The sequence below is a fragment of the Callithrix jacchus genome, chromosome 6 (assembly GCF_049354715.1).
Source record: "Callithrix jacchus isolate 240 chromosome 6, calJac240_pri, whole genome shotgun sequence".
NCBI classification, from domain to species: Eukaryota; Metazoa; Chordata; class Mammalia; order Primates; family Cebidae; genus Callithrix; species Callithrix jacchus.
The window spans coordinates 57,892,653-57,905,099 of NC_133507.1; the positions used below are offsets into that span (position 1 = coordinate 57,892,653).

The 12,447-nt window shown below is 41.1% G+C and overlaps 2 long non-coding RNA genes across 2 annotated transcripts in view; one reads left to right on the forward strand and one right to left on the reverse strand.

The window, feature by feature from the left end:
* LOC128932367 (uncharacterized) overlaps positions 1-12,447 on the reverse strand; it is a 49,386-nt gene that overhangs the window by 7,419 nt on the left and 29,520 nt on the right. The window lies entirely within an intron of this gene.
* On the forward strand, positions 218-2,572 carry LOC144576639 (uncharacterized). The gene is made up of 2 exons (XR_013518878.1): positions 218-426; positions 769-2,572. It is a non-coding gene; the product is annotated as an uncharacterized LOC144576639 (long non-coding RNA).

The window sequence follows — 12,447 nt, forward strand, 5'->3', positions numbered from 1 at the left end:
TATCTAAATTCGGTGCCTTGGAGATGTAAATTTTCTACCTTGTTTCATTTAAAGTTGTGTCTTTGTTGATGCAAATTTGGGATTGCCTAACCCTAGCTGACAACTGTTAGGGCAGTGGAACAGGTAATCAAAACATTGATGGTCTAAAGGAGGGACAAAAACTTTTGAAAACTGGTGTTAAACTATTAGAGTAGCTAGTTAGCCAGACGTGAGCGGGGCAGAAGAGCTTCTCCCAACCCCAGGAACATCAGGCAACCATCAGGTGACGATCACGGTGTTGTTAAACTGTCCTGCTGAAAAGAATAATTGTTTGCAGCTGGCACCAGAGACAGCTTCCCAATAAATAGAAAACAGCTGAAGCTGGTGATAAACAGCTTCCCAGTAAGATCTCAGGAGTCTGGTGGGTTCAAGCGTGGGGACTAAGAGGTAAGTGGTGGAGTTTAACTGGTATATGACCTTCCTCTAGAATACTAGACTGATGAGGGAAAAGTGTCTCTAATGAGCATGCACACGACTTCAGCAAACACACTGCGCAAGCGGCCCCTCCCAAGTGCTGGCCGGCCACCGCGCTTATGGACAGCCTTCTCCAAGGGAAGACTGAAGGGAGAAGAAACACAAACCCTCGAACTACACAATGTATAAAACCCCAAGTCAAGGGCTAGATGGGGCTCTTGGATCTTTTATCTCCCACTTGGCCCTCTTCCAAGTGTGCTTTACTTCCTTTTGTTCCTGCTCTAAAACTTTTTTTTTTTTTTTTTTTTTTGACAGAGTCTGGATCTGCTGCCCAGGCTGGAGAGCAGTGGAATGATCTCAACACACTGCAACCCCCTACTTCCCAGGTTCAAGCGATTGTTGTGCCTCGGCCTCCCGAGTAGCTGGGATTACACGCACGTGCCACCATGCCTGGCAAACTTCTGTATTTTTAGTAGAGACATGGTTTCGCCACGTTAGCCAGGCTGGTCTTGAACTCCTGACCTCAAATGATCTGCCCACCTCAGCCTACCAAAATGCTGGAGTTACAGGTGTGAGCCATCATGTCCAGTCTAAAACTTATAAAGAAACTCTCAGTTCTACTCTAAAGCTTGCCTCAGTCTCATCCTCTGCCTTAAACCTATTTTTGCTCTAGCTGAATTCTTTCCTCCAAGGAGGCAAGGACTGTTTGCTGCAGACCTGTATGGATTCACTGCTGGTAACAAACCTAATATAAAAAATGGAGGCGGAATAGATACAGAGTTTATTTGGGCCAAGGTTAAGGAGTGCAGCCCAGAAACAATGGGAAGTGGTCCAGAGAACAAAGGAGAGGCTCGAGTTTTTAAAGAAAAAAGGACAAATCAGGAGAGGGGATGATCACAAAAGTTGTTTTTAAGGAATTCTCATTATTTTACAGAAATAACATTGAATAGTAATTGACTATACACTGTTGAACTATAGGGTATGATGGCAGTGGTGGGGTGTCAGGAGCAGCCACTGCCATCATGCTGGCTGCAGTAGGGAGACACGGGCACCAGAGCAGGAGCAGTTGCAGGAGCAGCAGTGGTGGTGGTGGGACCTGTGCCCTGCATCCCTGAGGCAGCCGACTGCTTGGGAATACAGGGCACAGCGGCCCCACCACCATTCCTGTTCCTGCAACAGCTGGCACAGCCAGGTAGGACCTGCTCCCAGGCTTAGAGCCTTCATAGCTCTAGACCCTGGCCCCACATCATTGCTCTCACCTCCCACTGCTGTGGGAAGGGCAAGGGGAGGAAGTGGACAGTCCCCAGTGCCTGCCTCTGGGGGCCCCCCAGAGCCCACCACCCTGGGATCCTCCATGATAGGGCTGGGCTAAGCCACCCCCTGGTGGGAGAGCAGCATGGTTGGTCACAGAGGAACAGGCAGAGAGTGGCCCAGCGAGGACCTGGAGCCCCTGCCCCAGGCTGTGAGGAGGCATAACCAGGGCCGCACCCTCCATGGAGCCAGCAGGAGCCGGGGTCATTTTTGAGCCACCATGCATAGCCTCTTTTATTCTCTTAACTTACATTCTACCCTATTTGGAAAACAGCAGCTTTCTCCATTTGAAATAATAACTGCAAGGCCCATGCATCTGGATGAAGGAGGCTACAAACCAGCTCTCCCTAAATGTGATGTTCCTTATTTTTGTCAAGACCTTATAAGCTTCTGGTTAAGGATTCTTTTAACATTGAGCTCCTGGGAGAGGAAGACATCGAAGATCATGGCCAACAACCTGGAGATTTTGTTTACTGGAAATGACATCAAATAAAAGCTTCTCTCCAACCCCACTGGAAGGGACTGTATCAGCTATTGTTAACCAATCCTTGTGGAGCCAAACTCAAGGCCATCTACTCATGAATTCACATCTCTCATTTTAAAAAGTCAGCCCCACTTGAGCAGACATCTTCCATCACTGGAGAAGATCTCCAACTGGAGCTGACCTGCAGCTAGTCACCTTGTTCTGCAGACCAGGAGGAAAAGTGGAAATTCAGTTATAAAGAATCACTCAAAGGACCAAATGGCTACAAGACATTAGAAAGACAAACCTATTACATGATTTATTTAATTGGTTACCTTAAATAAAAACACCTTTCAGATCTGGATTTCAAATTGTGTTGTTAATAATTGTGTTTATTTGCATCATATTGATACAGTACAGCTGGGCTCCCGGCTAAGCCACACCCTCAAGCCTGGACGCTCAGCCTTAAGTGAAAACAGCTGGCCCTATTTTTCTGCCCAAATCATTGCCTTTTTGGCCTTCCATGTCCTTATCCAGGGCCTACAAAAAGACTTCAGCTGGCAGAGCAACACAAGCACCTGATACAAGAGGTTGGGGATGCAAGCTGCTGAGCCTCAGTGACAGAAGCTGCTGAACATTGAAGATACAAGCAGCTCAGCATCAGGGATCCATGCAGCTGAGTGTTGGAGACTACAGACAGACACCAGTAACTTCAGACAGTGCAGCTTTAGGGAAAAATCACCTTCCTCCCACGCCATCCCCTTTTAAACTCCCCATCCCACTGAGAGCCACTTTTATCGCCCAATAAATCCTCCACATACACTATCCTTCAAATAGTTCATGTGACCTGATTCTTCCTGGACACCAAACAAGAACTCCGTGTCAAAGAGGGCAGGTGCAGGAGGCTGTTACCCTGACCATTCACTGAGCTGTTAACACAGCCATCCATGGACTACAGGCTGAGTGAAATGAGCCACTCCGGTTCCTGCCCACGAAGAGGATCAATGTCAAGGGAAAAATCCCATCTCAATATTTTTTGTTCTTAAATTGATTATGCTTTGTATTTCTAGATATCTAACGTCAAGAAGGAAATGATCTGACATGCTGTGGCTCCTCTGTAAGTGGATGGCCTAGATCTTGTTGCTCTGTCCCTTTGTGTTGCCAGTCAATTCAGCGTGGAGACCTCTCTAAATTCTTAAGTTTAAATTTTTATTTTATATTTTTGTGTAGAGATGGGGGTCTCACTATGTTGCCCAAGCTAGTCTCCAACTCCTAGGCCTAAGTGATCCTCCCACCTCAACCTCCCAAAATGCTGGGATTACAGGTGTGAGCCACTGTGCCCTGCCATCACTAAATTCTTAAGCCATAGTACCTGTCCTCTTTCCAGCAGACATGGGATAAGATTACCTGGGAATGAGCCTTCCCAATGACATGAGACCAACATCTAAAATTTTGATTATCAATGCTTTTAGAAAGATTTTGATCAAAAGGGGGAAATGAGAAAAGAAAAATAGCTTAATGCAGTCTGAGGTATGTGAAGTATGCAAAATGTATCAGGCTCAGAGAGAAGCGAGTGTGGGATTTCAGTCAGGTCCCCATACCCATGCCTGGGACAATTGTTTAAAGATATTTTGTTCTTTCTATTCTCTATAGTTTCCTGACTCTGCCTCACCCATTAACTTCATGTCCCAGGAATTTTTGATACAAAGAACAATGTTTAGTCAATTAATACCTTATGTATTTTAGTGTAAATTCTTGATAAACAACTTACAAACTGCCTCTTCTCTTTTCCTTTAAAAACACTTGTAACTACTGCTAATTGGAGCATATATTCAGGCAACTCGAGCCTGTCCTTCTTGACTGCAGTCCTCAAACTTGGCCCAAATAAACCCTCTACTTATGTTAATTTGGCCTCAGTTTTTTTCCTTTTGGTCAACAAAGCTGTTCTCCAGAAAGCAATACAGATATATAATTTGATCTCTGATTTCATTATTCTACATGTTTTTGTTTCTTTTAATAATGCATTTGGTTTTTGTGTGCCCAGGCAAAGAAATTCAGACTTTCTTTTTAAAAAGCAAGAAGGCTGGGTGCAGGGGCTCATGCCTGTAATCCCTACACTTTGGGAGGCCAAGGTGGGAGGATTGCTTGAGACCAGGAGTTCAAGACTAGCTTGGGCAACACAGTGAGAGTGAGACCCTATCTCTACAAAAAATAAATAAATAAATAGCTGGGCATAGCGGTGCCTGCCTATAATCCCAGCTACTCAGGAGGCTGAAGCAGGAGAATTGCTTGAGCCCAGGAGTTTGAGGTTGTAGTGGGCCGTAATTATAACACTGCACTCCAGTCTGGGTGACAGAATGAGACCTTTTCTCAAAAACAAAAACAAAAACGAAGCCCACAACAGCAACACTGTATGATTAAGGAAGATGTTTGGATGGTAAAATGAAAGCAATAACCTAAACCAAGGTTATGATTTATTTGTAAAGTATTTGTTGAACTTCTACTATGTGAGTGGCACTTTGATGATTAGTCTGTCAACTTATTAGAAAATGTGGTAGTGGGACAAAGGGAAGCCCATTAGACTAACAGTGGATCTCTTGGCAGAAACCCTACAAGCTAGAAGAAAGTGGGGGCCAGGAGATCTATCCAAGATGGCCGACCACTAACAGCTCAGGATTGTAGCTCCCAGTGAAAGCTCAGAGAACGAGACGACGCCACATCATTAGACGAATTTTCGTCACTCACCGATTAGCCGACTCCCAGTGGAGGAGCCCCACGGGTCGCCAGCGCGACTCTTGTGGCCGCTGCAGCGGTTTTGCCGGCGTCTCGGCGCACCAGCTCTTCACGCAGAGCCAACGGGACCGCTTCCCCTACTGACCAGAGTTTGGAGCTCCGGGAAGTCAGAGCCGCTTGTTGCGGACTCAAGAGGGAAGCCAGACCAGAGATTCCCGGGCAGAAGAGCACCATCAGTCTTACCGCTGCTATTTAGGCTGCCACAGTGGGTGGCTCGGATCCCAGCACTGGGAATCAGTAAGTCGGACGTCGACTCAGAAAACTAATTAGAAAGGCGGTTCATCTAAAATGAAGGGAAAAAAACAGCCTAAGAAAGCCGAGTATACTCAAAATCAGAACCCATCAGCAACGGAACAAGCCCTGATGGAAAAGGACTCATCAGCAACCGAACAAGCCCTGATGGAAAAGGACTCATCAGTAACGGAACAAGCCCTGATGGAAAAGGACTGTGTTCCATTATCTGAAGTAGGCTTTAAAAGGTGGATGATAAGAAACTTCTGGGAGTTAAAGGAACTTGTTCTAACCCAATGTAAAGAAACTAAGAACTTGGAAAAAAGGTTCGATGAAATGTTGAAAAGAATAGACAATATAGAGAGGAATACAAATGAACTTATGGAGTTGAAAAATACAACACGAGAACTGAGTGAAATATGTACAAGCTTAAACAGCCGAATGGATCAAGCAGAAGAAAGGGTATTAGAGGTCGAAGACCAACTTAATGAAACAAAACGACAAGACAAGAATAGAGAAAAAAGGATAAAAAGGAATGAGCAAAGTCTCCAAGAAATATGGGACTATGTGAAAAGACCTAATATACGCTTGATTGGTGTACCTGAATGTGACGGAGAGAATGAAGTCAAGCTGGAAAATACTCTCCAGGACATTATCCAGGAAAATTTTCCTAATTTAGCAAAGCAGGACACTATTCAACCCCAGGCAATACAGAGAACACCACAAAGATATTCCTCAAGAAGACCAACCCCAAGGCACATAATCGTTAGATTCACCAAGATCGAAACGAAGGAGAAAATATTAAGGGCAGCCAGAGAGAAAGATCAAGTTACCCATAAAGGTAAGCCTATTAGGCTTACAGCAGATCTTTCAACGGAAACCCTACAAGCTAGAAGAGAGTGGGGGCCAATATTCAATATACTTAAAGAACAAAACTTTCAGCCCAGAATTTCATATCCTGCCAATTTAAGCTTTACATTTGAAGGAAAAATAAAATCTTTTAGGAACAAGCAAGTACTCAGAGATTTTATTACCACCAGGCCTGCTTTACAAGAACTTCTAAAAGAAGCATTATACACAGAAAGGAACAACCAGTATGATCCTTTCTAAAAATACACCAAAAAGTAAAGAGCGTTAACATAAAGAAGAATTTTTATCAACAAAAGGACAAAATAGCCAGTTAATATCAAATGGCAGCAACCCTAAAGTTAAATCAACCAAATCTCCCAATCAAAAGATACAGACAAAATCCAACGGTATATCCAAAGATATACATAGACTCAAAATAAAGGGTTGGAAAAAAAAAACGTACCAACCAAATGGAGAGCAAAAATAAATAAATAAAAAGCAGGAGTTGCAATTTTCACATTTGACAAAATAGATTTCAAAGCTATAAGGATACAAGGGTAAAAGGATTAATGTAACAATAAGAGATCTTAACACCCAGATACATAAGACACACAGATTTAGATTCAACGAGACAACAAATTGATAATGATATCCAGGATTTGAACTCAGAGCCAGAACAAATAAACACAATAGAGGTCTCCATTTTAAACACATAAAATATGCATTAACCACTTTAAACACTCAAAATATTGATCGGCCATTATTGAAACCCATTTTAGGAATGAAGTAATATTCCTTTTTCCCCCTTTTTCTTTTTTTCCCCTTCTTTTTCTCTTTTTCCCTAAAAAAAAAAAAAAAAGTAGATCTACCACAAACAAAAAAAAAAAAAAAAAAAAAAAGAAAGTGGGGGCCAATATTCAACATTCTTCAAAAAAAGAATTTTTAACCCAGAATTTCATATGCAACCAAACTAAGCTTTTTAAGTGAAGGAGAAATAAAATCTCTTACAAGCAAATGCTGAGAGATTTTGACACCACCAGGCCTGCTTTACAAGAGCTCCTGAAGGAAGCACTAAACATGGAAAGGAACAACCAGTACCAGCCCCTGCAAAAACATACCAATTTTGAAAAGACCATTGACACTATGAAGAAACTGCAGCAACTAACAGACAAAATAACCAGCTAGAGTCATAATGACAGGATCAAATTCACACACAACAATATTAACCTTAAATGTAAATGGGCTAAATGCCCCAATTAAAAGACACAAACTGGCAAATTGGTAAAGAGTCAAGACCCATCTGTGTGCTGTATTCAGGAGACCCATCTCACATGCAAATAAACACATAGGCTCAAAATAAAGGAATGGAGGAATATTTACCAAGGAAATGGAAAGAAAAAAATATCAGTGGTTGCAATCCTAGTCTCTGATAAAAGGGACTTTTTTTTTGAGACGGAGTTTCACTCTTGTTACCCAGCCTGGAGTGCAATGGCGCGATCTCAGCTCATCGCAACCTCTGCCTCCTGGGTTCAGGCAATTCTCCTGCCTCAGCCTCCAGAGTAGCTGGGATTACAGGCATGCACCACTATGCCCAGCTAATTTTTTGTATTTTTTTTAGTAGAGACGGGGTTTCACCATGTTGACCAGGATGGTCTTGATCTCTTGACCTTGTGATGCACCCGCCTCGGCCTCCAAAGTGCTGGGATTACAGGCTTGAGCCACCACACCCGGCCTAAAATAGACTTTAAACCAACCAAGATCAAAAGAGAAATAGGATGGCATTATATAATGGTAATGGGATCAATGCAACAACAAGAGAAACTATCCTAAATATATATGCACTCAATACAGGAGCACCTAGATCCATAAAGCAAGTTCTTAGGGACCTACAAAGAGACTTAGACTTTTACATAATAATAGTGGGAGACTTAACCCGCTGTCAGTATTAGACAGATCAACAAGACAGAAAATTAACAAGGATATTCAGGACTTGAACTCAACTCTGGACCAAGTGGACCTAATAGACATCTACAGAACTCTCCACTCAAACCAACAGAATATACATTCTTCTCAGCACCACATAGCACTTACTCTAAAATTGACCACATAAGTGGAAGTAAAACACTCCTCTGCAAAATGTAAAAGAATGGAAATCATAATAAAACAGTTTCACAGACCACAGTGCAATCAAATTGGAACTCAGGATTAAGAAACTCACTCAAAACTGCACAGTTACATGGAAACTGAACAACCTGCTCCTGAATGACTACTGGGTACATAACAAAATGAAGGCAGAAATAAAGAGGTTCTTTGAAACCAATGAGAACAAAGATACAATGTACCAGAATCTCTGGGACACAGCTAAAGCAGTGTTTAGAGGGAAATTTATAGCACTAAATGCCCACAAAAGAAAGCAGGAAAAATCTATAATCAATACCCTAACATCACAATTAAAAGAACTAGAGAAGCAAGAGCAAACAAATTCAAAAGCTAGCAGAAGACAAGAAATAACTAAGATCAGAGCAGAACTGAAGGAGATAGAGACACAAAAAAACCTTCAAAAAAATCAATGAATCCAGGAGCTGTTTTTTTTTTTAAAGTTCAACAGAATAGATAGACTGCTGGCTAGACTAACAAAGAGGAAAAGAGGGAAGAATCAAATAGATGCAATAAGAAATGTTAAAGGGGATATCACCACTGATCCCACAGAAATACAAACTACCATCAGAGAATACTATAAACACCTCTACACAAATAAACTAGAAAATCTAGAAGAAATGGATAAATTCCTGGACATATACACTGTCCCAAGTCTAAGCCAGGAAGAATTCAAATCCCTGAACAGACCAATAACAGGTTCTGAAATTGAGGTAGTAATTAATAGCCTACAAACCAAAAAAAGTCCAGGACCAGTTGGATTTACAGTTGAATTCTATCAGAGTTACAAACAGGAACTGGCACCATTCCTTCTGAAACTATTCCAAATAATAGAAAAAGAGGGATGCCTCCCAAACTCATTTTATGAGATCGGCATTATCCTGATACCAAAACCTGGCAGAGACACAACAAAAAAAGAAAATTTCAGGCCAATATCCCTGATGAACATTGATGCAGAAATCCTCAATAAAATACTGGCAAACTGAATCCAGCAGCACATCAAAAAGCTTATCCACCATGATCAAGTTGGCTTCATTTCTGGGATGCAGGGCTGGTTCAACATGCAAATCAATCAATGTAATCCATCACATACACAGAACCAATGACAAAAACCACATGATTATCTCAATAGATCTCGAAAAGTCCTTTGATAAAATTCAACACCTTTTGTGCTAAAAACTCTCAGTAAACTAGATATTGATGAAATGTATCTCAAAATAATAAGAGCTATTTACAACAAACCCACAGCCAATATCATACTGAATGGGTAAAAACTGGAAGCATTCCCTTTGAAAATCTGCACAAGACAAGGATGCCCTCTCTTACCACTTCTATTTAACAAAGTATTGGAAGTGCTGGCCAGGGCAATCAGGCAGGATAAAGAAATAAAGGCTCTTCAAATAGGAAGAGAGGAAGTCAAATTGTCTCTGTTCACAGATGACATGATTGTATATTTAGAAAACCGCATCATCTCAGCCCAAAATCTCCTTAAGCAGATAAGCAACTTCAGCCAAGTCTCAGGATACAAAATCAATGTGCAAATATCACAAGCATTCCTATACACCAATAACAGACAAATAGAGAACCAAATCATGAATGAACTCCCATTCACAACTGTTACAAAGAGAATAAAACACCTAGGAATACAACTTACAAGGAATGTGAAGGACCTTTTCAAGGAGAACCACAAACCACTGCCCAAGGAAATGAGAGGACACAAACAAATGGAAAAACATTCCATGCTCACGGATAGGAAGAATCAATATCATGAAAATGGCCATACTGCCCAAAGTGATTTATAGATTAATTGGTATCCCTATCAAGCTACCATTGACTTTCTTCATAGAATTAGAAAAAACTACTTTGAATTTCATATGGAACCAAAAAAGAGCCTGCATAGTCAAGACAATCCAAAGAACAAAGCTGAGGCATCATGCTACCTGATTTCAAACTATACTACAAAGCTATAGTAACCAAAACAGCATGGTCCTTATACCAAAACAGACCAATGGAACAGAACAGCAGCCTCATAAATAATACCACACATCAACAATCATTTGATCTTTGACAAACCTAACAAAAACAAGTAATGGGGAAAGGATTCCCTATTTAATAAATGGTGTTGGGAAAACTGGCTAGCCATATGCAGAAAACTCAAATTGGACCCCTTCCTTACACCTTATACAAAAATTAACTCTAGATGGATTAAAGACTTATATGTAAGACCTAAAACCATAAAAACCCTAGAAGAAAACCTGGGCAATACCATTCAGGACATATGTATGGGCAAAGACTTCATGGCTAAAACACCAAAAGCAATGGCAACAAAAGCCCAAAAAAGCAAATGGGATCTAATTAAACTAAAGGGCTTCTGCGCAGCAAAAGAAACTATCATTAGTGTAAACAGGCAACCTACAGAATGGGAGAAAATTTTTGCAATCTATCCACGTGACAAAGGGCGAATATCCAGAATCTACAAAGAACTTAAACAAATTTACAAGAAAAAACAAAACCCCATCAAAAAGTGGGCAAAGGATATGAACAGATACTTTCCAAAGAAGACATTTATGCAGCCAATAAACACATGAAAAAAAGCTCATCATCATTGGTCATTAGAGAAATGCAAATCAAAACCACAATGAGTTACCATCTCATGTCAGTTAGAATGGTGATCATTAAAAAGTCAGGAAACAACAGAGGCTGGAGAGGATGTGGAGAAATAGGAATGCTTTTACATTGTTGGTGGGAGTGTAAATTAGTTCAACTGTGTGTGGTGATTCCTCAAGTATCTAGAACTAGAAATGTCATTTTATTCAGCAATCCCATTACTGGGTATATACCCAAAGGATTATAAATCATTCTACTATAAAGACATATGCACACATATGTTTATTGTGGCACTGTTTACAATAGCAAAGACTTGGAACCAACCCAAATGCCCATCAGTGATAGACTGGATAAAGAAAATGTAACACATATACACCATGGAATACTATGCAGCCATAAAAAGGGATGAGTTCATGTCCTTTGCAGGGACATGGATGAAGCTGGAAACCATCATTCTCAGCAAATTAGCACAAGAACAGAAAACCAAACACCACATGTTCTCACTCATAGGTGGGAGCTGAACAATGAGAACACATGGATACAGGGAAGGGAACATCACACACCGGGGCCTGTTGGGGGTAGGGGACTAAGGGAGGGATAGCATTAGAAGAAATACTGAATGTAGATGATGGGTTGATGGGTGCAGCATACCAACATGGCATGTGTATACCTATGTAACAAACCTGCACATTCTGCACAGGTACTCCAGAACTTAAAGTATAATTTAAAAATAATAAGAAAATATGGTAGTGGACAGAACCTAGTAGCCCACACATGTAATCCTAGCACTTTGGGAAGCCAAGGCAGGAGGACTGCTTGAGGCCAGGAGTTTGAGACCAGCCTGGGCATCATGATGAGATGCCATCTCTACAAAAAAATTTAAAAATTAGCCAGGCATAGTGGCATGCACCTGTAGTCCCAGCTTCTTTGGAGGCTCAGGTGGGAGCATTGCTTGAGCCCAGGAGGTCAAGGCTGCAGTGAACCATGATCACACCACTACACCTGGGCAACAGAATGAGACCCTATCTCTAAGATTAAAAAAAAAAAGAAAAGAAAATATGGAAGTGCTTGCAATACTAATGTGGACTCTCAAGGTTAGTTTAAAAGGACAGAAATACCATTCAATCCAGCTCAAGTGATTAAGGATATTTATTGGCTCATGTTACTGAAAAGTTCAAGAATTGCTTTGGGCACTGCTAGATCTAGAGTCTCAGATTCGTGCCTGTCTTTCCATCCCTAGACTGCCTTCCTCTATGGGACTTAGACCAACTAGAAAAGAAACCCACAATTTAGAAACTCTAAGGCATTTCCAGTCACCATTAAGGAAAATTTCCCTTGAGACTTATGTCTCTTGGTCACACTTTCTTTGTCTTTAGAATTAACTATGACTTGAACTATGATTTGCAAGATTCTTTCTGGCTTCAACATTTAGATTTAGGAAATGAAAATAGAGGACACCCAGTTAAATTTGAATTTCAGGTAAACAATGAGTAATTTTTAGTGCAGATATGTACCAAGTGTTGTATGGTACATTTTTACACTAATGCTTTGTTTGGAAAATAAATTTTATTGTTCCAATATTA